This window comes from Bos javanicus, chromosome 8, assembly GCF_032452875.1.
Source record: "Bos javanicus breed banteng chromosome 8, ARS-OSU_banteng_1.0, whole genome shotgun sequence".
In the NCBI taxonomy this organism is placed as follows: Eukaryota; Metazoa; Chordata; class Mammalia; order Artiodactyla; family Bovidae; genus Bos; species Bos javanicus.
The window spans coordinates 30,310,567-30,338,022 of NC_083875.1; the positions used below are offsets into that span (position 1 = coordinate 30,310,567).

General features: G+C 41.7%; 1 pseudogene; it reads right to left on the bottom strand.

Annotated features, from left to right (window-relative positions):
* Positions 1–515: 515 nt before the first annotated feature.
* On the bottom strand, positions 516–27,456 carry LOC133252588 (alpha-2-macroglobulin receptor-associated protein-like; annotated as a pseudogene).

A 27,456-nucleotide genomic window follows, 5' to 3' on the forward strand; every position in this document is an offset into this window, starting at 1 on the left:
CCTTCTCACCCAGAGTCAAAATGATGATATACCACAATGACCTACGGAATTTAAGATCCCTGGTTAAAAGGGTCAGGTTCATGTAAAATATTATTCTCATTATCATTCAAATAACTAGCAAGTAGGGGATTTCCACCTGCATTCAGAACTTAACAGTTCACCACAAATAGCCTTTTATGTCTCAGCTGGTAAAACCATAAGGAGGTTGTTATTCTACAAAACGGCTTTTCATAGAAATCTAATTCAATTTTAAGAAAATGAATATGAAGGGAAAATACCTGTTCCTGCTCCTTGAATAGCTCCCGCCTCCTACTCCCACTCCCACTCTGAGTCAAAGTTCCTTCAAAAGCGTTAGTCACTCAGTAGTGTCCAACTCTCTGTGACCCTATGGACTGTAGCCCACGAGGCTCCGCTGTTCATGTGATTCTCTGTACTGAGAATACTGGAGTGGGTTGCCATTTCCTTTGTTGTAGCCATGCGTTCTGGGAAACAAACTCACTCAGAAGGACAGTGCAGATAGTGGAGTGCAGTTTATTACACCGGCGGGCCCAAGGCAGTCTCCTCTTAGCCAAAGACCCTGACCAGTTTTTCTGAAAACCTTATATACCCTAAGTGTACGTGCCCAAACCCACCTCACCAAATCCCCTAAAACTAGTCTGAACAAAGGAAAAGAAAGATACAATCAAAGTCAACCCGTGATTCATATGCTTTAAGCCTAGGTAGTTAACAGTGGACAATTATCAATAGGCCTGTGGTCATACCCCAATAAGGATAATAGAATTTATGATTCTATTCGGTTACACAGATAATTAGGGTATTCTTTTAGGCAACAGAGTCTAGGTATGAGCCCTGGGGCTCTTCCATCCAGGGGGTCTGGTTTTCCAGTTGATATGTCGTTTCCATAGATACTGGGCATGTAGCTCAAAGCCCACAGTCCAGCCCAAGATGGAGTCCTGCTTTCAAGATAGAGCCTGTTCTGTCTGTTTCCTCCTTCACCTTCTCCAGGGGATTTTCCCAACCCAGGGACTGAGCCCAGGTCTCCTGCTTTTCAGGCAAATACTTTACACTCTGAGCCACCAGGGACCTTCCCCAAAAGGCCTTTTTCCCAAAGAAGGGCAATGCCAAAGAATGCTCAGACTACCACACAATTGCACTCATCTCACATGCTAGTAAAGTAATGCTCAAAATTCTCCAAGCCAGGCTTCAACAATGCGTGAACCATGAACTTCCAGATGTTCAAGCTGGTTATAGAAAAGGCAGTGGAACCAGAGATCAAAATGCCAACATCCATTGGATCATCAAAAAAGCAAAAGAGTTTCAGAAAAACATCTATTTCTGCTTTATTGACTATGCCAAAGCCTTTGACTGTGTGGATAACAACAAACTGGAAAATTCTGAAAGAGATGGGAATACCAGACCACCTGACTGGCCTCTTGAGAAATCTGTATGCCTGTCAGGAAGCAATAGTTAGAACTGGACATGGAACAACAGACTAGTTCCAAATAGGAAAAGGAGTATGTCAAGGCTGTATACCATCACCCTGCTCATTTAACTTCTATGCAGAGTACATCATAAGAAATGCTGGATTGGATGAAGCACAAACTGGAATCAAGATTGCTGGGAGAAATATCAATAACCTCAGATATGCAGATGACACTACCCTTATGGCAGAAATTGAAGAACTAAAGAGCCTCTTGATGAAAGTGAAAGAGGGGAGTGAAAAAGTTGGCTTAAAGCTCAACATTCAGAAAATGAAGATCATGGCATCAGGTCCCATCACTTCATGGGAAATAGATGGGGAAATAGTGGAAACAGTGGAAGACTTTATTTTGGGGGGCTCCAAAATCACTGCAGATGGTGATTGCAGCCATGAAATTAAAAGACGCTTACTCCTTGGAAGAAAAGTTATGACCAACCTAGACAGCATATTCAAAAGCAGAGACATTACTTTGCCAACAAAGATCTGTTTAGTCAAGGCTGTGGTTTTTCTGGTAGTCATGTATGGATGTGAGAGCTGGACTATAACCTGAGTGCCAAAGAATTGATGCTTTTGAACTGTCATGTTGTAGAAGACTCTTGAGAGTCCCTTGGACAGCAAGGAGATCCAACCAGTCCATCCCAAAGGAAATCAGTCCTGAATATTCATTGGAAGGACTGATGTTGAAGCTGAAACTCCAATACTTTGGCCATCTGATGCGAAGAACTGACTCTTAGAAAAGACCCTAATGCTGGGAAATATTGAAGGCAGGAGGAGAAGGGAATGACAGAGGATAAGATGGTTGGATGGCATCACTGACTCAATGGACATGAGTTTGAATAGGCTCCGAGAATTGGTGATGGACAGGGAGGCCTGGCATGCTGCAGTCCATGGGGTCGCAAAGAGTCAGACACATCTGAGCACCTGAACTGAACTGAACTGAAAAGTCCTCAGGGGTTTCCAGGTTGTCTGAAAAATAGTCAGCATTCATTGCTTGATATGTAGCTTCTGCCAGAAGGAGATCCATTAAGGGATGCATTGGGGGGAAATAGTAAATATATGGAAAGTTACACATGATGTTAAGATGTACCACCTTGTATGACTGATTATAAGTTCTCCTGAGCCCTCTTTCTGAAGTAGTTCCTTCAACAGAAAATACAGCTCTGCTTGTGAAGTACAAGTGGCTACAATAGTGTCTCCCCTTCATTTCAAATATATCTCCTCTTTGCTAGAGAAAATGCACACATCCTTTTCTAATGCTATTAAAATGAAAAACATTTAATATCAAAGCCAAAATCAAATCAAGTCTGAAGTTCAAAGTGCTGCTCTACCTTCAAACCACACTCTGATGTCCCTCTTCTGTAGGGCTGTGGATGGGTGGGAGTGATGGGTCCCTCCAATCAACGGTCACTGTCTTGTATTTGTCTATTTTTTTCTTCTTAAATGTCTTTACCACAGCCCATCATTAGAAGATGATGACTGCTCCTTTAAATGAATCTCAGTTCATAGTTTTATACAATGTAAGAATGAAGTGGTCTAGCAGGCAAAGGGAGGAAAATTGTGAAAATAATAAGTAATATTTATTGAACCCTACATATGAAGTGGGGCTTCCCAGGTGGTCAGTGGTAAAAGAATCCACCTGCCAATGCAGGAGGCGTGGGTTTGATACCTGGGTCAGGAATATACCCTGGAGTAGGACATGGCAACCCACTTGCCTGGGAAATCCCATGGACAGAGGAACCTCGTGGGCTACGTACAGTCCACAGGGTCGCAAAAATCAGGTACAACTGAGCAGGAGCACATGCAGATGTGGAGCAGACGTTGTGACGAGCCCCTCTCAGGCATGCATCGAGCATTTATAACTCCACTCTGAGGCAGTCACTATTCCCTTTAGAAAGCTGAGGGAGCTGAGGCAAAGAGCAGTGAAACAACTGACCCAGATCATAATGCTCGTAAGGAGCCGAGCAGGGTCCCAAGTAGACAAATCCCCACCATCAGGTGCCTTTTTAATCTTTGCAGCTGATTCTAAATACTTAATTTGTCCATTTGTTATTACAACAGTGATTACATAATTGTCATCCAAAATGGGACCATTTTGAAAATGAAAGTGGTCAAACAGTATGCCAGGACAACAAGCATAAATGGCGACCATTCCAGGGAAATTAGATGAGTATTCAACTTAATTATTAAGAACTTGGAACATTATTTTCTGTCGGAACAATGTCACACACGGGAATTAAGATTCCAGGCCAGTCCATTCTTCTCCTTTCTTTTAACTTTTTCCTTCATAGACCCCAGGACACAGTTATTTCACAATAAAATATTAAAGTCAAATGCTCCATGCTCCATAAATACAGAATTACTTCCCTTCCTAAAAACTCCTATTTTAGCAGAGTTTTTCTAATGTACTAGGTATATATGCTGATTAAAAAAAATATTCTTCAATAATGTTTTTTTTAATTTAAAGTTACAAAATAATATACACAGATATTTGATCATTTGGGTAAAACAAAAGGATTTTTATATATTTGCATTGCATATATATGCATATGTATATGTGTGTTTATACCTAGGTATGCTTCTCCATGCAGAATATGTCTCTAGATGATGCTCACAAGAAATGTTTAGTAATTGTTCCATCACCAAGGAAATGAATCCTGGAATCTGGGGTGAAAGGGAGACTTGTTTACACAGTATATTTATTTGTTCAGATTGAATTTTTTGCCACCAGTGCATATTATTTTTCAAGATAAATAAACTAGATAAATAAATACCTCCCATTAAGTGAAATTGTATCATAGCCAATAAGAAAGCAATCTGATTAAAGTAATTGGCACTGATTTTTGAATGACTAATAACTTTATCTCTTTTTATAAACCGATATTTTTAGAAAGGGATGCCTGGGAACCAAAGTGAATCTTTAATTGGTAGAATTTTAAGAGGGGAGTGAAGAAATTCACAGAATAATCAACCATGCAGGAAATAGTGTCAAGTTGGTGCCAGTCTTCCTATTTTCTTCTTTTTCTCCAATTACGAACCCACAAATTTTCTAAAATGTTCACCTTTTTATAATGTAGGAAATTTAAGCTTCAGTAGTATGGGGAAGAAAAAGATTGCAGAAGATGCAATCATTTCTCAATATAATTTCTAGACAAGAAACTATTTGCTAAATTTGAAGGCTCAAGAGTAATGGAATTTTCTGCTCCTTAGCTATGTACCCCCAAGCTTATGTAGCTTAAACTTCACTAATAGTGGAGAAACAGATCAGAGATGTATAAAAGAATTCAATTTGGCCATGTGCACTGAGACAATTCAATGCAACATTGGGTTGTTAAGCTAATGCCTTAAGCACCATATAATTCAAACAGAAGCATCAGTAATTCTTAGATTATACTGGCATTAAGGATACTTTATATGAGTATGATAGAAACCTCAAGTTTCACATCTAATACCTGCTCGTCCCTTATTACCGTAATAGAATCCTGATTTCATTTAGGAGAGTAATGTTTCTTCCTAAAAGACCACATCTCCTAGGTTCCCTTGAACCTAGGTACAGCCTTGTGACAAAGGTTTGGCCACTGAATTGTAAGTGGAAATGTTCCGATGTGCTTCTGTGGAAGCTCCTTAAAGGGAATTAATCAGGGTAGGAGGGCTTTCCTTTTTGCCTTACCCTTTCCTCTTTCTTTTCTTTTCTTTTTTTTTTTTTACAGCTGTGACCTCGAGGTTTAATTAAATACTGTCACGTATGTGTAAGGACTTCTGTACATGGCATTTCCAGTGGCAGTCATAGGATTTCAACGCAAACCGTGGCCTTGTAGCATGGCGGCCAGCACTCCATGAGCAGCTGACATGGGGGCACCTGGCTGTCAGGCAGGGGGCGCGGGCTCGTGGAGCTCCTCCTCCCGGCCCCGGGGCACCCGCGGCAGTCTGTCCGCCCTTCCGGCTACGGCCCCTCCTGGCCGGTCCCCTCCACGCCTTCCCTGAGGTTCTGCTGGCAGACAAGTGAGCCCTGAGGGCCTGGGGCCCTCTTCGGGAACCCCAGGCTGCCGCCGCCTCCTCCGTGCGGCTGGCTGCGCTGCGGGGCCTCGGAGCTCGCTGTGGCCTCAGAGCTCGTTGTGGCGGGCCCTGGAGATGCGGCTGGACAGGTCCTGCATGTGCTTCTTCACCTTGTAGCCCAGCTCCTTGGTCTTCTCCTCCAGCATGGCGTAGCGCTCCTTGTTGCGGGTGACGTGCTCCTGGTCCCCAAAGCTCTCCACGTGCTTCAGCTTCCGGTGAGAAATTTCTAGCTGCTTCTGGTAATGGTTGTGCTTTTCAATTTTAACTTCAGAGTGCTTGAGCTCCTCCCGGAAGGACTCCAGCTCCTTCTCGGTGAAGTTGGCTGACTTGGCCATGTCCCAGAGGTCCAGCACCCGGGGCTCCGTGAACTCAGTCTCGGCGCCGTAGCTCTGGTGGCTGACCCTGCGCGCGCAGCCGGTCGAAGCCCTGGCCGATGCTCTGCAGCCGGTCCTTCAGCTCTGCATGCCTGCTCGCCAGCGCCTCCGCCTGCACGCCACTCAGGTCCACTGGCCCGATGGCGTTCTCGTGGCTTTCTTCGAGAGCCTTTCCTACCCTACCTTTCTCTACCCTACCTTTCTCTACCCTTTCCTCTTTCATGCTTGGAGAGAACATACAATGACTAGAGGGACACCTTAGCCGCAGGATGAAAGGGCAGAGAGCTAGAAAGAGCCTGGGTCCCTGGTGACTTTAAGAAATCACCCTACGAGCCCCAGCAATCCAGCGGCAGGATCTCATCATTAACAGCGAAATGCTTTCCCTAACTGATCAAACAAATTACTTCTCTCCTTTCGGAGAAAGAATGTCATGGAATAAAATAGATATCAAATTCATTCACCATCATTCCTAATCTGTATACTATGCCGTGCCTGCTTTTTGTTTTATTTTGTTTTTAATTAATTCCATTTTTAAAAGACACTTCACCTTTTAGAACAGCCCAGGAGCTGAGTCTTCAGTTTCTCGAGGTCTAGAAAAGCTCCTCCCCTTTATGAACAACCCATCTTTCAACTCACAGAAACCTCAATTAATAATCATTTTGCTCTCAAGATGACTCTGGGGGACATTTACTCAGACAGTGTGACTGTCACCACAGTTGTTGGAACTAGAGTTATATCCACAGATGAACTTTTCTCACTTGTTTATTTTCCACGTGGGGTGTCTCATTTAAAACAAATCCATTGTACATCCCCAGGCCCTAAATGTAGGCTGTTATGGATATCCTTGGAAACTTCTCTCTGATTTTCTCCAGGAAGGAGGGGAGGTAAAAGCTTGACTGAAAAGAAAAAAAAAATGTATAAGAAAGAAACAAAATAAAAACCATATTTTTAACAGAAGGATTTTTGAAAGCCTTGGAAAATGTTGTGTTCACTCACATAAGGCCCCACTGTTTTAAACATATTTTACTATAATTTTTCCTTCAAAATTCTGACATGCAAAGTTGAACAGGGCTCTTTCAGTGTACAACCCCGGGATATGGAGAAATAGAAAGAACAGTATTCCAACTAATGCATGCTCAGTGGGGATCATAATATCGCATAATTGCTTGAAATCCACAGGCTGATCCGATGTCATCTTAAGAAATATGCAAGTTTCCCTTTGTTTTCTGAACTAGAGATATTTTCTTGCTTTAGGGCTTAACCCTTCAGCTCCCACCCCTAATTACTGAAACATGATGAAAAGCGAGCATAGAGCTGCCCTTCCAAAACCTACTCCAAATGTTCTGTAAGATTCTCCCAAATCTGCCAACTTTTATTCTAACAGAAACACACAATATGTGTTTAATTTTATCAGTGAACCTCAAGTATTCCTTTTCACCCATTTCCTTTTCTACCTGTTTCTAAACACACACACACACACACACACACACACACTCACTCATTCACACAGTCCTAAAATTTCCACAAGAAACTCTACAAGAACAAAGAGTTGCTATTTCAGAGCATGTAATGACATGTTTAAAAGTTCATCAACTTCCTCCTTTAAAAAAAAAAAAAAAAAACCTGGCAATGAGTCTAAAATAATAATTCAGAAAGGTTTGGAGGAAAAAAACCCTTAAGACCTCTTCTTCTATAACATTATGTAAATCATAAATATACCCTGGTCTGGAAGTGATTACAACAAGCTATGAGACAAAAGGTACTCCAGCAGACATTGCTGACAATAGGCTCTGTTCTATCATCACTGTATAAGAGGATTTGGGAAGGTAAGTTCTCATAAGGACTAATAAGAGTTTCATGTCATTAGGAAGAATTCCCAAGGGTATGTGTTCCAAATTTTAACCCTAAGTCCTGGGCCATAACTGATTGATAAACTCAGTTCAGAAGTGTGTCGTCTCAGTCAAGGTGAAGGACTCTGGATGCTCCCAGCATTCACTCACTCTTCTCCAGTTCTCTCTTTTCTTCTCAGTTGTCATTGTCCTTGACCTTCCAAACAGGGAATGAAGAGGAGGAAGCACTATATAAACAGTTCATTCTAGAAGCGTGAGTCATTCCTACCTCAGCTCCCCCATTGCCTATCGAAGGAATACCCATTCAGATCTAAGCTTCTCAATTGCTTTTAGAAATCACTTCTTTTTTGTTTTTCCCCATACCTTTTCCCCAAGGGCAAAAGTTTAACTTTTTTACTCTTCTTAAAGCATTGCAATACTCAGTTTGGATATTCTGTTAATAGAACGTCAAGAATTGCATTTTGCTTGATCGTATAGCATTAGAAGCTAAGGCCAGCCAACTCAAAGGGACTCTGAAATGCCATTTTATAATTAAGCAGAGCACCCGCTGGACCGCATGTTCTAACAGATGTTTCCTGGCCCCAGGTACTAAGCCAGCACATAGTAAAACTGCCCAGAGCCTCTCCCTGAGCCAAGATGGGTCAGTGTCTGGAACGACTCCTGTCTAGTGTCTCTTACTGTAATTAGAGAATGAGGCTAGCTTTTGGTCATTAATTCCATTTGAAAAATAGCCACGGCTAAATTAAAAAAAGAAAAAAGAAAGAACATCAGAGTACTTTTAAAATTGAAAAGCCCAATAAGAAAATGGAGATAATTTATTGGTGATTTGTTATTTCAAATAGTGTTTTAGACCTTATATAAACTCTGTACAATGATTTGCAAAATTCTTCAAGATGTTTTGCAAAATTTTCACTCCATTTATAAAATGGATAAAATTAGAGGTTCCTTATGCTTAGGCTGGAAAAGAGTTTGTAGATTGGTTAGTACCAGGAAATCAAACTCATATGCTGTAGCGGCCAGTTGGTAAATGAACAAGTCAGTCAAGGGCAAGAAAAACCATTCTGCCTTTTTAAAAAAATCTAGTTTTCTTTCATTTACTTGCTTTCAATAAGAGACATGGGTACAGGAATATATCTATCTGAGAAAACAACAGATGAAGCAGAGCTTAAATTCAGGAGATGTGCTCCTGAGGTCAGCAAAGTCCTTATACTATTTGGCATCTGGAGACTGCTCTCAGCCTCTCAGCCCACTCAGTGATGCCACCCTTGCCCTTGCCCTAGGAGCTCTTGAACCTCCCCCAACAATCAAGCAGCTAGGGAGAGCAGGGCATCCCTGGGATGTTGTACCTAGCACAAAGGTAATCCATTCTGATGGGTGAGCCCCATGCCTTAGTAGTGAAATGTTTTTGATATCACCCTGAGTACAAGTGCACGGACAAACAGAAATCAGTATTTGCCTCTGTGTAGAGCAGACTAAAGGCCAGTAGAAAATGATGAAGTCACGGGGGCCCTGGAGAGCCCATGCCATGTTAAAGGGCTCAGGGGCTCTGCTAGTACAAAATGAGTAGAAATCTTGGACCCCTGTGGCCAGATCTGATTTCTCGAGAGAAAATATAAACCTACATTCTTATGTGGAATCTCCCAATTAAATGTCACCTCATTCAAGCACTATAAGGGTTAAGCAACACACTTCTGTGGTCCAAGCCTGGCCTAGGTGCTCCAAATTTGCAACCTGGTGTTTTAAGTGACTTGCCCAACTATCACTCAAGTGACTCAAGTAGGCTAGAACTAGAACCTAGAGTCTCTGACTCCTTATCCAGTGAGATCTGACTTTCATTTCAACAATCCTATACACCACTAAATACCTTTCAAGAGGAATTTATAGACTATATACCCTAAGAAGCAGGAACTTTGATATTTTTAGTATATGGTTCTTTACACTAGTGTTTTCTCCTACAACAGAAAAGAAAAACTCATTTACAAAGTTGACATACAGAGGAGGAAAAGATAAAGGTTTCAGTGATTATAGGCAATCTATAACTTCAAGAAAATGTTGGTCCTCTGGTGGATTGGAAAGGACTGAGGAAAATTTGTTTTAAACAAAGAGATGGATAGAACTCTAAGAAAAGTTATAAAACATTTAAAACCTCCTATGTTGAGGGTGGCCCATAGCAGGGTAGGAAAGCCTTCAAGTCGAAAGAAACCTCACTATTAGGAGTGATCTGGCTTTAATGGATTTCTATTTCATATGATCCTGAGGCCAATCTGTCCTAGTCATAGCTGTTCTTTACCTCTGTTATTAAGCAAAGTTGTGCCTGGAGGGAGGTTATGTATTTATAAAGTAGATTTGTTCATGGATGTGTGTGTGTTAGTCGCTCAGTCATGTCTGACTCTTTGTGACCCCATGGACTGTAGCCCACCAGGCTCCTCTGTCCATGGGATTTCCCAGGCAAGAATATTGGAATGGGTTGCCATTTCCTTCTCCAAAGGATCTTCCCAACCCACAGATCAAACCTGTGTCTCCTGCACATTTTCTGCATTGCAGGTCAATTCTTTACTGGCTGAGCCCCCAGGGAAGTCCAATTACACTATTAATCATTTATTAAAACAAGCAAACAATGTGGTCTTTTTCCTTAAACAGAAAAAAATAAATAAAACCTTAACTAGGCTTATGTTGGGATAAAGCTTACATCAATGAATTAAGTAGTCCTTGCCCTTGAGTTTCCATGGATCATTAATACATAAAGAACTAATTTTAATAAAAATGTTGGAAGTGTTTTGTTGAATGCAAAGGAAAATTAATTTTCCTCGAGTCAGCTGGGAGATGTGAAAAGAGCCTCACCCTGGATGTGATATTGGGTTGAGTCTTAAGGAATGAGCAGGAGTTTTCAGGGCCAAAAGGGAGAAGGTCATTCTGGGCAGAGGAAGCAGTTGGAAGAAAGGCAGTCCCACAGTGCGTTCAGCATTTATGGAAGAGCAAGCGGTTCAGGAGAGCTAAAGCCAAGGACACATGAGCAGAGTGGCAGGAAAATCTGACTGGGCTCAGTTTTAAATAAAATAATTACACAGGAGTGAGTATAACCTCTTAAACTGAAGGTGAGGGCCACTGCCCAAGCTTTTAGAGATGGAGAGTGTCCGATCTGTTCCAAGTTAGAGAAAGATCATCTTGCCTTCAAAAGGCTGGTGAGTGAAAGTACTGAGGGTAAGAAAGTCAATTTGGAAGCTGTCCAAACTCTTCAGGCAAAAGATGGTGAAATACAGTCAGCCCTCTGTATCCATAGATTATATTTGAAATATGAAATTCCATAAAGTTTCAAAATGCAAATCTTGAATTTGCCAGCAACAATTTACACAGCTTTACTTTATATTTACAACTATTTACATAACATTTACATTGTATAGGTATAAGTAAATTAGAGACGGGCTTCCCTGGTGGCTCAGACGGTAAGCGTCTGCCTGCAATGTGGAAGACCCGGGTTCAATTCCTGTGTCAGGAAGATCCCCTGGAGAAGGAAATGGCAATCCACTCCAGCACTCTTGCCTGGAAAATCCCATGGACAGAGGAGCCTGATATACAGTTCATGGGGTCACAAAGAGTTGGACACAACTGAGTGACTTCACTTCACAATCTAGATCTAAAGTATATGTGAGGATCTGTGTAGGTTATATGCAAATACTATGTCATTTATGTAAAGGTCTTGAGCATCCTTGGAGCTTAGTATTCTGGCAGGGGCCAGGGGCTGCAACCAATCCCCTACAGGTATGGAGGGACCACTGTACTGAATTAGACAGTAGCAGCTGAGATGAAAAGGGAAAGCCAGATCTGAAAATATCTTTTTTGAGGTAGAAACAATAGAACTTGGTGACCAGCTGAGTAAGGAAAATAGGAGGGGTAAAGATTGAATCTAAAATCTTAACTGGAGTGCCTGGGTGGAAGAACATGTCATCTACCAAAACAAAAGGGAAAGCAGGGTTTCTGGAGGGTAAACTTTGGAGAAGGAAGAGGGGCGGCTGGTAAGTGAGCTTTGGCTTGGAGATATTAAGGCTGAAGTGTCTCTTGTAGATTCTAGTAGGTGAAACTTACCTGGAGAGCATTAAAAACTGGAAATAGGACTCAAGCAAAAAATACAAACCATGATCTTGACCCATGTAGAAATGCTCTGGAAATAACCTTTAAATGATATGAATGGAAACTATTGGGTTAGCTAAAAAGTTCATTTGGGTTTTTCTGTAACATCTTATGGAAAAACCTGAATGAATTTTTTGGCCAGCCCAGCACATACTGAGAACCCTAAAGGATGACAATTAAATAATTTGAAAACTAGTAGTAAACAAAGGTATAAAGCAGCACTTCAGTCAGCTTCCATGTCCTTTTTTATACCATAAAACTGGGAAATTATTAAAAGAGCACCAGCCTTGGAATTATGCAGACATAGGTCTGAATACTAATCATGCTCTTTACTAGATGTTTGACTTTGGACAAGTTATTATGCAATCCCTGTTAGCAAGACACTTGGGTGTTTTGAGGCGGATGCTACTCTATGGACTGGAAATACAAAGATAAATGAACGCCCTCAAAGAGCTTAAGTTTCCTTTTCTATAAAACAAGAAAATTATAAGGAGTATATTTCAAGCAGGCTTCCCAGGTGGCTTAATGGTAAAGAATCTGCCTGCCAAAGGAGGACACATGAGTTCCATTCCTGGGTTGGGAAGATCTATTGGAGGAGGAAACCGCAACCCACTCTGCTGCTGCTGCTGCTAAGTCACTTCAGTCGTGTCCGACTCTGTGCGACCCCATAGATGGCAGTCCACCAGGCTCCCCGTCCCTGGGATTCTCCAGGCAAGAACACTGGAGTGGGTTGCCATTTCCTTCTCCAATGCATGAAAGTGAAAAGTGAAAGTGAAGTCGCTCAGTCGTGTCCGATTTCTAGCAACCCCATGGACTGCAGCCTACCAGGCTCCTCCGTCTATGGGATTTCCAGGCAAGAGTACTGGAATGGGGTGTCATTGCCTTCTCCACCAGCACAGCATAGAGAGTACTAAGACCTGTCACCTTACTATGTGCCAAGTACTTGCTATTCATTGGCTCATTTAATTTTTACATCAAAACTATGAGATAGACATTAATGCTGGTCCATTATACAGTTGGGAAAACTGAGCTTAGGTGTGTCTTAGTTTCATCGGGAACAAATTAAGAGTCATCTGATTCCCCAAATGCTGCACTTCAGCTTCTTTCCTTTGCCAAAACCAAATGAGTAGGTGTAGCCAAGAACACCTTCTCTATCTCTCTCTCACATGTGTTTGTGTGCACGCATGCACACTTAGCCATGTCCAGCTCTTTGTGACCCCATGTACTGTAGCCCGCCAGGCTCCTCTATCCATGGGATTCTCCAGGCAAGAATACTGGAGTGGGTTGACATTTCCTTCTCCAAAAGGGTCTTTCCAACCCAGGGACCACACTCATATCTCTTGTCTCCTGCATTGGCAGGCAGTTTCTTTACCACTAAGCCACCTGGGAAGCCCCACCTTCTCTCTCAGTTCCCTGAAAATATGAGTAAGTGAACTAGAAGTTATCATCCAAGGAAGTACCAATTAAGTTGAGATAAATGTTTCATATTAACAGGAGGATAATCAAAATTCAAACTAGTCAAGATAGTGCTGGTATGAATTTCTTTAAATGATATTCAGAATAACTGAACTAAAGATGATTCCCTACAAATGCTCTTCATCAGTTTGTAGATGGCCAAGGTTACATAGTCACACATGGTGGTCCTGGCTGCTGCTACAATCTCTTTCCTACTGCAAATCATTTTTGGAAGTAGATGGAGAAAGAAATGTAGTGAGTCAATAATTTAATATTAAAAGTATTTTGGAAGTAATTTTCACTGTTAAATAATGAAATACAACTGCTTAATAGTCATCCTGGAGTGGGAATCTTCATTCTACGACCTTTTAACGTCTTCCATTTTGCTATCACTCTTAAATCTTCATCCTCATTACCATCACACTGGCTTGGTTCAGGCTCTCTTCATTTTGCTCCTGGATAGCACTCAACCCCTTGTGCTCTCTCTGCGGAACATCTATCACAATTGCTCCAAATCTTTATCCTGTTCAGTAGTTCCTCTTCTCCTAAAAAGCCTACCCACATTCATGCATGAACACGGGTTGTTTACAACATTTTGACCTTCATTCCCATTGCACAGAACATCTTAGGTCGCACATGTAGCATGCTATTTCACAGCTCTGGTCCTCAGCAGTTGGTAGCCTCTCTGTATGACGTGCCTTACCCTAAGTTTATCTGATAAACTCCAACTCATCTTTAAACACACAGCTCAAGAGTCATCTCCTCTGAGAAACCCATCATTACCTTTCCATGTTCTAGTCTTTATATCCCATAATGTTTATTAAGAAATCTGTCCCACTAAATGACTTATACTTGTTTACATGTTTATTTCTCCAAGTAAATGCTAAGCTCTGGGAAGAAGGTATATCATCCTCTACATTTTTGAATCTCCATACAGGAGAACCCCAGCATATACAGTAGGGGCTCAGTAAATAGAACCGATTCCAGTTGTCATTATCATGGTCATCATTCCATGGTGATCATGGACTGTGGGACCATGGTGCCCACAGGAGTGTAACTTGGTAGGTGTTACATTCCGTGTTTAGAGAGGTTGAAGGAAAGACAGCCAAACCCCTTGCTGTTTCTGACGAAAAGAAACGGGGGTCTCTCTAAAATAGGAAGGAAAGAAGAAAAGCTAGAGGAGCCTGAAATGTGTTCATTTTGTCACTTTTGGATGCCAGAATTTGGGATTTTAGTGCAGGCCAAGCCACTTATCTTAGAAGGTTTTGACAAATTTTCTGGGAAAAAATAAAAGAAATGAATAAAACGAAAATCTGTGGTCAGAAGGTTACAGAAAGGAATGGCACACATTTCTGCTGGGGAATAGGAAGTGGTCTTGTCTCCCGCAGCAGGGCTGTCTAATAAATCTGGAGAGTTTTATTGACTTCATAGGCGCAAAAATAACCACCCGGAGAAGACATCGGGTTTCACTTATTTTTTTGGAAAGTAATTTTTCACAGACGCGAGGTTAAAAGAAAGTGGTTGCACAGGCTTCGGCTGTGCTGGTGTGTCTTCTGGTATGCGTAATGCAGCTGGATCTCAATTCTGGGACGATGCCCAGTTTCAGAGGTCTAAAAACCTCTGTTGAAAACCATGAGGACAGAGTGCTGCCAAAGTGTTATGTATGCAACTGTAGATCGGCTGTCTTAGGAGAGACTTTGATCAAGAGCGTCTGGAGGGAGGGGTTTCATTACATGCTGTTTTCAACCCTTAATTCTACAGCTTTTATGTCTGCTTGTTTCTAAGTCTAGCACAGACCCCCAATGGCCCTGACACAGAGAAGCCCCTCCCAAACCCACGTCTGGCTCTCCCACAGCAGCAGTGAGGGGCATGGAAGGCGTTCTTGGGTAGAAAAGATACACAGTTTGGAAGGTTTTGCTCCTTACTCCCTGGGTTTTGGTCTTGTGTTGGACCATTCAAAGAGGAAAATGTTCTCCCCCTCCAGCCTCACGTCTGTGATTCATTAGGAAAGCTTCCCCTACACAAAGACAAGCTTTCCTAAGAAAATGCTTGATAAGACTGTACATTTGTTGACTGAGTTCTTCCTTTGAAAAACATCTGGCCAAGAAGGGAAACTTCAGCCAAACTTAGAAGGTTTAAGTGTCCCTTTCAGAACTCCTTTCCATTGTCCTCACAGTCATGAAAGAGATGGCAACTTGGTAATATTTTTAACATTTTGCAACCTTCATGATCATTTCTCATGGTGAACCTGCAGGGACCTTCTCCCACAAGGCAAGGAAAACCATTTTTTCCGTACATTGGTATTTCTTCTATGAATCAATAGGAATGCAGATTGAGGAGCTGTCATCTTAGCTGGTTGGTTCGTGAGTGGAACCACCTGGTATGTGGGAGGCTGATCATTCTCAGCGCCTCCAGCAGTCTCCATGAAAGTGGACCGGGGTCTTAGAGTAGGATCACTGGATTAGAACTTGGAAATTAAATTTAACACTACTCCATCTGAAAGAGTCACCTTGTTTGAAAGACTAACAAATAAATGGGTGGTTTCAAAGTGTATGTTTTAGTAGCAGAATCCATTTTCAAAGGAAAATCATACATAATAAATTAGTAAACATTTATTGAGTTCTTGGGATGTGCAGGGCACTGGGCTAACCCAGGGATCAAACCAAGTCTCCTGCATTGCAGGCAAATTCTTTACTGTCTAAGCCACCAGGGAAGCCTGTTACATGCATAGTATTATTTAATTTCATCTTCACCACTCTTAACATGCTCTGCTCTCAAGTCTATTTTATCGATGAGGAAAGGAAGGGATTGGCTTGCTCCAGATAACATGCTGTGTAGCCCACCATATGAAGCAGATGGAAGTGGGGCTCCTGTGGAATTAGGGTTAGAATCCCATGAACCTTTAAGACCTTCCACCTTACTCCTCTGTCAACTTGTGTCTCCAAGAAGAAACATCAAGGCTTTGTAGAGCTAGAGTTTCAAAATCTGTTGACTGGATAAATCCTGAAGTTTCTTCCCAGTCTAGTGCCCAGTGGCCCTAATTCTGGACACATAAACCATAGTAATCCTCAAAATGAGCTCCTTTAGACTGGGTGTTGGCAAATGGAGCTCTTCTTAAATGGCCTGACTCAGAGTCACTTATCACATACCTTTAAAGAACAGATTCTTCAAATGACTTTGCTCCACTAAACACAGGGGTGAATTCCAGGAATTGTGCAGAGGTAAGTTTTCTGATACTGTAAGATTAAATGTGCTGTTTACATTAAAACAGTACTGCCCAAGTCAAGATCGCTCTTTATATTTCTTTCATGATTAAGTTATTAAGCATTATAGAACTAACACATTTGCTTATACATTCACTGTGAATCATCTCTAATCCAGCTAGGCACAAGGATCAGGTGTTAGAATTTTTGCTTCTCATCTTAGCTAGATGTCTGTCTGGGTATTGGCTCAGAGAGCAGAGGGCTCATCAAGGAAAGGGGGAGACTTTTGATGTCTTTGTTAGCGGTTCACAAAGGGAGAAAACTCCACAGGCTGAATCTCTTAACTCCTAACTCACATCAGACATCTCTAAATTGCCCGATTTTAGTGTTGCTAAGGGGTGGGGGGAGCAGGCTCCTCCTTACAGTGTAGTTTGGGGTGTAAATTGGTATAAAATTATTGGAGGGCAATTTGGCAATAGCTATTAAAAATGAAGTGCTCATACCCTTTGACCTGATAATAATTCACCCTCTGGGAATTCATCATAGAGAAATACTCCTACAACTGCTCAAAGATGTAAGTGTAAAATGATGCTTGCAAGAATCTGTGTTACAGGGAAAACTGGAAAGGGCCCAAATGTGCATTAACAGGCAATTGGTTCAGCAAAGTTTGGTTCAGCCACACAATACAATACCATGGAGCCATTAAAAAGAAGATTAAAAGGAAGATCACTCTTTACAGACTGGCAGGGAAATATGTCTAAGACATATTGCTAGGTGGAAAATAGCAAGCTTCAAAGTTGAGAATACAATCCCAGTTTTGTAAAATAATAAATAAAATGTTAATATATGCCTTGAAAAAAAAATGTTAACTGGTTTTCTCAGCTGTGTGGGATTAGGAAAGATTTTCACTTTCTGTGCTATATATTACAACGTTTCAAGTTATTTATGGATGTATATTATATACATGCTGTTACTTTTGTAATCAGAAAAAAAAAGTAAATGTTTCTGTGGCTTGGTCTCTTGAGCCAAGAGAGCCTGTTGAAAAGTGTGGAAGCCTAGTCCACATCCTTCAACTTGAACAGAAAACAAAACTTAGCTGATGTTGGAACAGTGATGCAGCTTAACCGAAAGGAGGACCATGCATGGAAAACCTTCTGGCCTTTAGAGTCTGTAAGCCATTGCAATAATTAGCCCACAATGGAGGGTTATTTCATAAAGGAGCTAAAGAGAATAAGCTTAAATAGCAGTCGGATTTTGAACCACTGTTGTGGCTGAGAGGACAACTGAGGACCAGAGACTCAAACCAAGAGGCCTCATGGTCAATAGTGACTTGCCAGGGGTAAAGAATAGCCATAAAAGATGAAGAGGACTTTGTGTTTAATTTTCACACTCATATCAAGTGAAGATTCGATGCCATTTGTAAGGACGGGGAAGGGTCTACAGCTTATTAATTAAGGGGACTCCACCAAAAGAACGCAAAATTACAAATACAAAATAAGTACAGGGCTTTGGAGGGGGAGCCCCTGAGAAAGAGGGTTTCCCCGGTGGCTCAGTTGGTAAAGGATCCACCCCCAGTGCAGGTGACCCAGGTTTAAGACCCTGGAGCAGGAAGATCCCCTAGAGGAGGAAATGGCAATCCATTTCGGTATCCCTGCCTGGAAAATTCCATGGCCAGAGGAGCCTGGCGGGCTACACAACTGTGTAGGAATTGGACACAACTTAGCGACTGAATCACCACCACCTGAGAAAGAGGGACCCTTAAGCTATTCTTCATGTTTCTCAGCAATTGGGTCTGCTCTGGCTTAGAGCTTTTAAACCATGGTAACATGGAGAGTGATACATACTTCCTTTCCTTTAAGAATCATCCTACCAGAGAAGTATTTCCATTTCATACCTGGAAAGCTAGAGGTGGCACCCCGAGCCTTGGGAGACTGTGCTCCCAGGTTTTTGGTGTATTTGAGTTTCTGGGGATGTATAAGCTCTTGGGAAGCTCTGTTTGTTGACTATGGCAGATGCCCAGTTCTTGATGCTCATAAAACTGTGGCAGTCAGAGTTGGAAAAGACGTATTAGGTCATCAATTTAGACTCGTGTCCAAGGCAGGATGGTTCCCTATTGTAGTTGGTCCAAGCCTTCCCCCAGGCAGTTTGGAAATATCTCGAGGGCCTAACTCTTCTGAAGGCTGTTCCTCTCTTCTGGTTCCTGGGAAAACGCTGGGGCATTTGATGTGGGGGGGAAGCATTTTAGAGCCACACAACTACTTAATTATATCCATTCACCTAGATTCCTATCGATGTTTTCCACAGGAAGAAAACAATTCCGTGTAAAGAAACTCTCGTATCTCTGGCATAAAGTTGCCATCAGGGAACAAATCACTGATTTTTTCCGGTTCCTTGTATTTCAACTTTGGCGGTGAGTTTCTTTTTAGCTTTAGGAAAAAAGCAAACTTGTTTGAATTCTCCATAGCCAGGGTTATCAAGAATGAGTAATATTTAATTATTTAGTAGCTTTCTAAACACTTATTTTGAGACTGTTTACTTCTGTTTTTGCTCAATTTGATGTGTTTCCAATTTTTATTTTAGGCTTCTAGGGGGCTATAAAAATGGGGACTCTGAAAGCTGTAGTTTTAATTTCCCCATGGTTCCTTGTAATTCTAAGTTGATAGTGAACCTAATCACCTCCAAAATTTTGGTCGCTATTTTTAAAAAAATTTATTTTATGGAAGTATAGTTGATTTCACACTGTTGTGTTAATTTCTGCTGTACAGCAAGGTGATTCAGATACACACACATCCCTCCACGCATTCTTGTTCATATTCTTGTCCATTATGGTTTTTCACAGAGTATTGAATACAGTTCCCCGAGTATACAACAGGATCTTGTTTATCCATTCTATAAATAACAGTTTGTGTCTACTAACCCCCAAATCCCAATCCATCTCTCCCCAGTAGTGGCTACATTTTTGTACAGAAGAATTATCCTAGAAGAGTAGGCTTGAATTGTTAATGACTGATTAATGTATATGTCCTCAGTACAATCTCTTATTCCCTATGTGGTTGTTGGTTTTTGTGGGGTTTTTGACTTGAAAATACTCAAAGTCTCTTTTTGATAAGTAATGCTACTAGCAAATATAAAATACTCGGAATAACGTATTAGTTGGATACTTGCACTTGAAAGTTTATTGTCTTTTTAAATCAACACAAGCAGGCATTTGTTTATTGATGCTAGTAACATCAGTATTAGAACTTTTATCAAGATGCAACATTCACCAACCTTTTTTTCTTAGAATTCCTAAAGATGGGCTCCCAGTTAATCAGCTATTAAAAAACTATCTGTTAAAGCTGAGTTAAACTTAGCTGAGTTTAATTAAATTTTGAAAGTTGACTGGGAATTCATCCAAAATGCGCTCATCAAAAGACAAAGGTATTTGAAAGTAGAGGTAAGAGATAGGATTATGGGGGGTGGGGAATTAATTTTAAAACTCTTGAACTGGAAAAGTGGTTTAGTGATAGAAAAGCTGAAGATAAAAAGGTTTTACTTTAAAAATAGTTCAGTATGGTATATCTGTCCCTAGGATTTTCTCTGGCATGCTCCTTTCAGAAATGTGCTTGCCCACATTAAAAAATTACTAAGGATAATGGAAAGTGAAAATTGCTGAAATGTACAAAATTACCAAAGGTACAACATCATTTGGAAATAACTATAAGAACATTTTCCCAACCTAAAAACTCCAAAAGAGTTTTTTATGATCTGTGAATGTACTTAAATGTAATCTCATAAACAAGTTAAAATATTTTAGCTGTGCATTAAACAAATTCTCTTTAGGAAGAATAATGAAATTACATGAATTTAGTACTGTCTGGAAAAATATGAACTATAAAATGGAAAGTTAATCCTGCTGGTAATCTCATTAATGTGGGTTACACTGAACTCCTTACAGGCAAATAAATTGTTAGCTCTTACATAGATGGATATCTGTCCTGAGTAGAATGAGACATGTTTGGCTCAGTAATTATCAGTGGAACAAATAAGCATGCTTTGTTCAGATAGATCTCAGATTGTTCACTGTTTGACATATAGTTATGCTTGATTTCAATAGTAACTAATGAAATGATAGTAATTTTATGTATTTACAATCCTATCTGTGCTGTGAAAATTAACATGTCTATATTGGTCAAGCCAACTCATTAGAAAAGATCCTGATGCTGGGAAAGATTGAGGGCAGGAGGAGAAGGCGGCGGCAGAGGATGAGATGGTTGGATGACGTCATTGACTCAATGGACATGAGTTTGACCAAGCTCTGGGAGACAGTGAGGAACAGGGGAGCCTGGCATGCTGCGGTCCATGGGGTCACAAAGAATTGGACACAACTGAGTGACTGAACAACAACTGGTTAAGAACTTGGTTTAGAAAGAAAAGAAAGTAATTTGTTCATAGAATTTTAAAAATTCAGTAGTAGAATAGATTCAGCTTCTCAAATAACATTATCTGGGTTCTGACTCTCTCTCTTCTTTCTGTTTCTGCATCCCAATTTTACCACTTTCTGTGCTATTCTCCTTCTTTGGCAAATATTCTGGCAAAGACTGAACCACTTAGCAACCTCTCGTAGAAGGGGTATATTTCTTTTGCAATAGGAGCTGACCTCCCGTTGTCTCAGCGTGGCTCACATGCCCATCACCGGGCCATGCGGTAGTGCTGCGGTGGTTGGATGGGCCCTTAGCTTCCTGTGGCAGCCAGAAGCAACCACCACAGACTGGGTGGCTTACAAAAAGAGGAATTTACTTTCTCATTTCTGGAGGTCAGTAATCCAAAATCAAGATGTCACCAGGTCTGTTCTCCCTTCAGAGATTCTGGTAGAGATTCTGTTTCTTATCTCTTCCAGCTTCTGGTAGCTCCAGGTTTCCTTGGCTTGTAGCAGCTTTACTCAGATCTCTGCTTCAATGACCATCTTGCCTCCTCCTCAGATCTGCGTCTCTCCTCTGTGCTTTTGTGTTCATCTCCCTCCAAGTAAGAACACACGTGATTATATTTAGGGCCTTCTGGGATCATCCAGGATGATCTCATGTCAAGAACCTTAATTTCACCTGTAGAGTCCTACTCCAAATAAGATCATATTCACAAGTTCCTGGGACTAAGATGTAGACAACTGTTGCCAGGACACCATTCAACCCACTCGAGCTAGTAACCGTTTAACAATCTCCTTGACAAAAAAGGAAAAACCCTTATATACAGTATTTGCCTACCTCTGTGGTGTAAATATTGCCACCATGTCCACTTTCAAGCCGTCAACTGGAAGTAACTGAACTTGGCATTGGGAGAAGATGCACAATAGCAGAGCACTCTATAGTACTTCCACCATCCAGATCCAAGAGATGTAAAAAGCCTTAAGAGCATAGATAATAGAGTAAGAAATTGAAATAATTAGAAAGTGGTGAGTTTTGAGGACCTATTCACTTTGTTTTAAATATAATTTATTTAATTATATATTCATATACTTTAATTTTTAATAGTGATGATATTTAACAACTGGCTCACAAAATTCCTGAAAATTTACCGGTGGATTCAGAAGAGCTGATGTGATTCAGCACCAATACACTGGGTAGAATCTGCTACCTGATCAGGTCAGAGTCATAAAGCCTAAAACATAGGGTCGGCAACATGCAAACCACCCGGACTGCAAATGAGGTGGGTGGTTCCTCAAGAGAACGCTGGGGTGCTATTAGTTAAGAAGGAGAAAATAATAGGGAAAAGACAAAAAAGACAAAGCCACTTCCCATCATTGTTTACAGACATATTAATGATTTCAGGCTTAGAAAAAAAAATTTAGCAGTTTGAAACTGTTACAGGTATTGTGGCTATGTGTAGTTCTTCAAATCAGTATCTCTACCTAAGATAAAAATCAGTTTTCACATTCTCACTTTTCTTGGTTCATACAATCTGTTTTTAACCCTAGACATATCTATCCCAAGGCTTCCCTGCTGGCTCAGATGGTAAAGAATCCACCTGCAATGCAGAAGACCTGGGTTCAATCCATGGGTTGGGAAGATCCCCTGGATTTTATACCCACTCCAGTATTCTTGCCTGGAGAATCCCATGGACAGAGAAGCCTGGTGGGCTACAGTCCATGGTGTGGCAAATAGTCAGACATGACTGAGCAACTAACACTTTCATATCTATCTCAAGGCAATAAACTTCAGAAAAAGACATAAACCAATGGTCTTTTTTAGAGTATCTTTAAAAAAAAAAAAGGTTAAAACCTTTATTGAGACACAATTTATACATCATGCAATTTACCCATTTAAAGTGCAAAATTCACTGTTTTTTGGTATATTCACAGAGTTGTTCAACCTTCACCACAATTAATTTTAGAACATTTCCATCACTCCCCCAACAAAAACTCTGAACCACTCAACTGTCATCTTCCAGTGCCTGCACTCTGACCTATTCCCCTTGGTGACCACTAGTTATTTTCTTCTCTCTAGATTTGCCTAGTCTAAGAATTTCATATGAATAGAATCATGTACTAATTGTTCCTTTGTGACTGGCTTTTTCAATTAACATAATGTTTTAAAGGCTCATCCATGTTTTAATATGTGTCAATATTTCATTCCTTTTTATTGCCAAATGGTATTCCATTGTAAGGATAAACCACAAGTTGTTTATCCATTTATTTAGTTGGTGGCTGTCTGAACTGTTTCTCCTTTTTGCCTATTATGAATAACGCTGCTGTGAACATTTGTGGACAAGTTTTCATATGGACATAATTTTCATCTGTCTTAACCCAGTGGCCTTTTAAGTTAAAAATTTTAGTGAGGTTTCTTATATTCCACACGCTGAAGGGAACTACCATTTAGGAATGAAATCAGAAATGCCACATACCGAATTCCAGTTCTCTTAGATTTTGGATCACTACCTCAACCCCTTAAGAATCCTGGGATGGGTTCAGTCCAGAGGAGGACTCTGCTTGCCAACTCCAGGATGGAGGAGGGTGCTGTTTGTCAGAAGAATGTAGCAGGTGACTTTGGGCAAATCACCGAGTAGGTTTGATAGAATTTCCTCTCACACCCAAGGCCTGGCCTTGCCCAGAGAAGGCTTATAATCATTAGTCCATCACAATGCCATTTGGGCACTCTCCATAAGCCAAGTATAAAGAATAATAAAAATAAAATCTTAGTCTCTGACCTGGAAATAAGAGTCATGGGGTTTGGGACACTTGCAGGAAAAAGGGAAATTTTTAGCTTCTCTGATAGAGGCCAGTAAAGAGCTTCATTTTCTCCCATGAGTGATGGGAGGAGTTCTTTCCAGTTCTGTCTTGCAGACCTGGGATGGGGGAAGAAAAAAACAAAACTCCATATTAATTTATACAGCAGCTTTCTTCCAAAAAATTCAGAGTGTCTCAAACAGTCTTTCACTCATTCCCCTGAGGGAGTTTGCATAAATGTGCATATGAAGTTATTTCTTTTAAAATTTACACTCTCCAGTTAGCCAGTACTGGGCAGAAATAGAACCAGAAAAGCAGACCTCCTGACTGAACATTCCACTATAATATTTTCAGTGAGCTTCTGTAAATCAGTGCAGAGCCTTAAAAACAGGATCTCTCCATAATATCCCCGGGACTCTGCTCCCTGATGACTGATGTTCATTTCCACAGGGGCAAAATTTTCCCTTCCGAATGAGAGTCAACCGGCATGGCGTGCACCACGACCCTCAGGAATCACAAGTCGCGGGCTTAGGCCCACCTTGAAACAGGCAGCCCAGATTGCCTCGCAGCTCAGCCCTCCTAACCCAACTGGAAACCTCTCAGGAACCTTGAGACTGGCTCAGCCCGAAGGAGAAAGAGTCCTGCTCCCCAACTGTGGGCAGAAAACTGTGGTCTAGCCAGTCCCTCTCCTCCTGTCACTGTCGTGTCTCCACGTTGCTTGTCCAGGGAGCTGGACTGCCCCTCAGAGTCATGGAGGTCACAGTGGGGCACATACTCAGTTCCAGTTTCCCAGAGCCCAACTAGGTGCCCGGGGGCAAGGCTCTGGGAGAGCTTCCAGCATCAGGCATACACAGGGCCAGCCTGGCTCTTCACCCTAAACCAAACACTTAATTCCTCCTCTTGGACCTCTTCTCAACATATTCTTATTTTGAGGTTCTGATAAACCATCCCTGAAAAAAAAAAGTTGTGTTGTTGTTATTGATGTTGTTAGAGTCACACTAGCTCATGTATTCTGGAGAAGGCAATGGCACCCCACTCCAGTACTCTTGCCTGGAAAATCCCATGGGCGGAGGAGCCAGGTAGGCTGCAGTCCATGGGGTCGCTAGGAGTCAGACACGACTAAGCAACTTCACTTTCACTTTTCACTTTCATGCATTGGAGAAGGAAATGGCAACCCACTCCAGTGTTCTTGCCTGGAGAATCCCAGGGACCGGGGAGCCTGGTGGGCTGCCGTCTCTGGGGTCGCACAGAGTCGGACATGACTGAAGTGACTTAGCAGCAGCAGCAGCTCATGTATTTAGAATCTCAGGGAATCACACCTGGGGAGTTATGTGTACTGTTCTTCCCACCCCCAGAAACCTCTGGGCTCCACAAATTCCTTCCCAGGGGCTTGGGGGAATGGGAAGTCATAATCTATTTAGCAACAAAAAGTTTAAACTTGTGTCCCACGCTGCATCCAGCCTCAGACATATTTTGTTTCAGCCCCTACACTCTTAATTAACCATGCTTCAATTTTATTTAAACTTCATGTTTGGACTGGTTCCATAGTTTGTGGGGTCTGGTGCAATGTGAAAATGCAAACCCCTTGTTCAACGTTGAATAATTTCACGTGACACCAAGCACCGAGGCCCTTCTGAGTACCAGTCTCATGGGACTACACAGATTGCTTGTCTGTGAAGCCATCAGCCCTGCTGCCAACATTTAAAGAGCAAAAGACTCTTAACCTCTCTCAAAAACTAGAAAAATTTGATGCTCTAGGTTTTCTTCCCCAAATGGAACACAGAACTGGCCGGTGCTGCGAAGCCGCTTGCGTTAGTTCGCTAGGGCTACTGTGACAAAGTCCACAGACTGAGTGACTTCAATGACAGAAGTTTATCTTCTCACAATTCTCAAGGCTATGCAGCTGAGATCAAGGTGTCAGCAGGATGGCTCTTCTAAGGCCTCAGTCTTGACGTTTCCTTCTCAATGATGAGCACCCTCTCCCTATATCTTCACAGGGTCTTCCCTCTGTACTTGCCTGCATCCTGATCTCCTCTGCTTATACAGACACCAGTCACCTTGGATGGGAGCCCACCATACTGACCTTTTAATTGAATAACAATTTTTAAAGGTTCTATTTCCAAATACAGTCAGATTCTGAGGCCCTGGGGGTTAGAGCTTCCACATATAAAATTGTGGAGCGGACCCAACACAGTTCAGTCCAGGATACAGTTGTTCGGGCTTCCTTGGTGGCTCAGATAGTAAAGACTCCACCTACAATGCAGGAGATCCAGGTTCGATCCCTGGATTGAGACGATCTCTGGAAGAGGGAATGCCTACCCACTCCAGTATTCTGGAGAATCCCCTGGACAGAGGAGCCTGGCAGGCTACAGTCCACAGGGTTGCAAAGAGTCAGACACAACTGAGTGACTAACACTTTCATTTTCACGCTTTCACTTTAGAGAACTGAAGGCACAGTGCTCCAGGTCAAAGCACCAGCCCTGTGCTCAGCAGCCGCCATCCACCGTGTTGTGTGGGCTCTGTTCTTCGTCCCATTTCCTCTCAGAGAGGCAGCCCTGCTCCTCCCGGGAAGCATATGGCCTAGGGACACTATCCACGCTGACTACATACTCCCTGAAGCTCTGCCTACTAAGGTCGCTACTCAACTGATCCTTGAAAGCACTATAATCAGTTTCTTAAACTCAAAAACAAAAAAATGTACCCATTCTGTTGTGATAAGACTTCAAGTGCAGAGCAAGAAGAATTGCCCTGGGGGTACAACTGACTACGCAGAGACTCGATCTGCAGGTTTTAGGAGAGGGAACTCGCAGCCACAAAACTCTTCCTGGGGCTGATCCCACTGAACATCACCTGACCATACAAGGGACGGCTCAATATGTCAGTGGAAACTCAACTCTACAGCTCCTTGGAGGTGGCGTGCTCCCAAACAGGCCTTTGTACCTATTCGCTGAAATGTTAGCCAGATTATAGCTGAAAATTCTGCTAATTCTGGGGAAGTTTTTGGTCTTGTGCCTGGAACTATTGAAACATACATTCACACCTACCACATGTAACACTTAGCAGCATAATTTCCAGCACAACACTTTCATACTTTATTTTTAAAAGAAACAGAGCAGAGACTAAAGACCTGCACTCACTGCGGCTTTTTGCAGGAGGCTCCACAAAAGGTGGAGACGATGGCTTCTGCGATGAAGGGAGGGTTTTCTTTACATTTTTAAAGGAAAGGAGTCACACAAATCTTTGATCAGAATCAGGGAACTCAGGATGCTGAAACCTAACATTTGCACCTGCATATAAATAGAAAACAATAATAAAAATGTCAAATGTGCAAGGCTCTGGCAAAAGAGTAACGATTATCTCATAAATCCCAGCAAAAGAATTTTAAAACATCTTACTGTAGCCCCTTTTGTGTTAAAACTGAGAAAGGGAGGTTCTTAAATTTTTAAAGACTCTCCTCAGACCAGCTCTGCGCTTAAATGCCGATCTTTTCTCCCAGCCAGGGCAATTCCCACCCCACTAGGTTACTTCTAAACAGGCATTGTCCTGTCGGCCTAAATTGCATGCCAGAATTACAAAACCCGCTCACTTTACACCAACGTCTCTATTTAGACTGCAGAGTTGAGAAAGCAAAGGCTATTTCAACTTCAACTCCCTTAGCAAACAGAAGAAAAGGCATCTGACCCGCCGACTTTTTCAGCTGGTCCTTGGGTCTGGT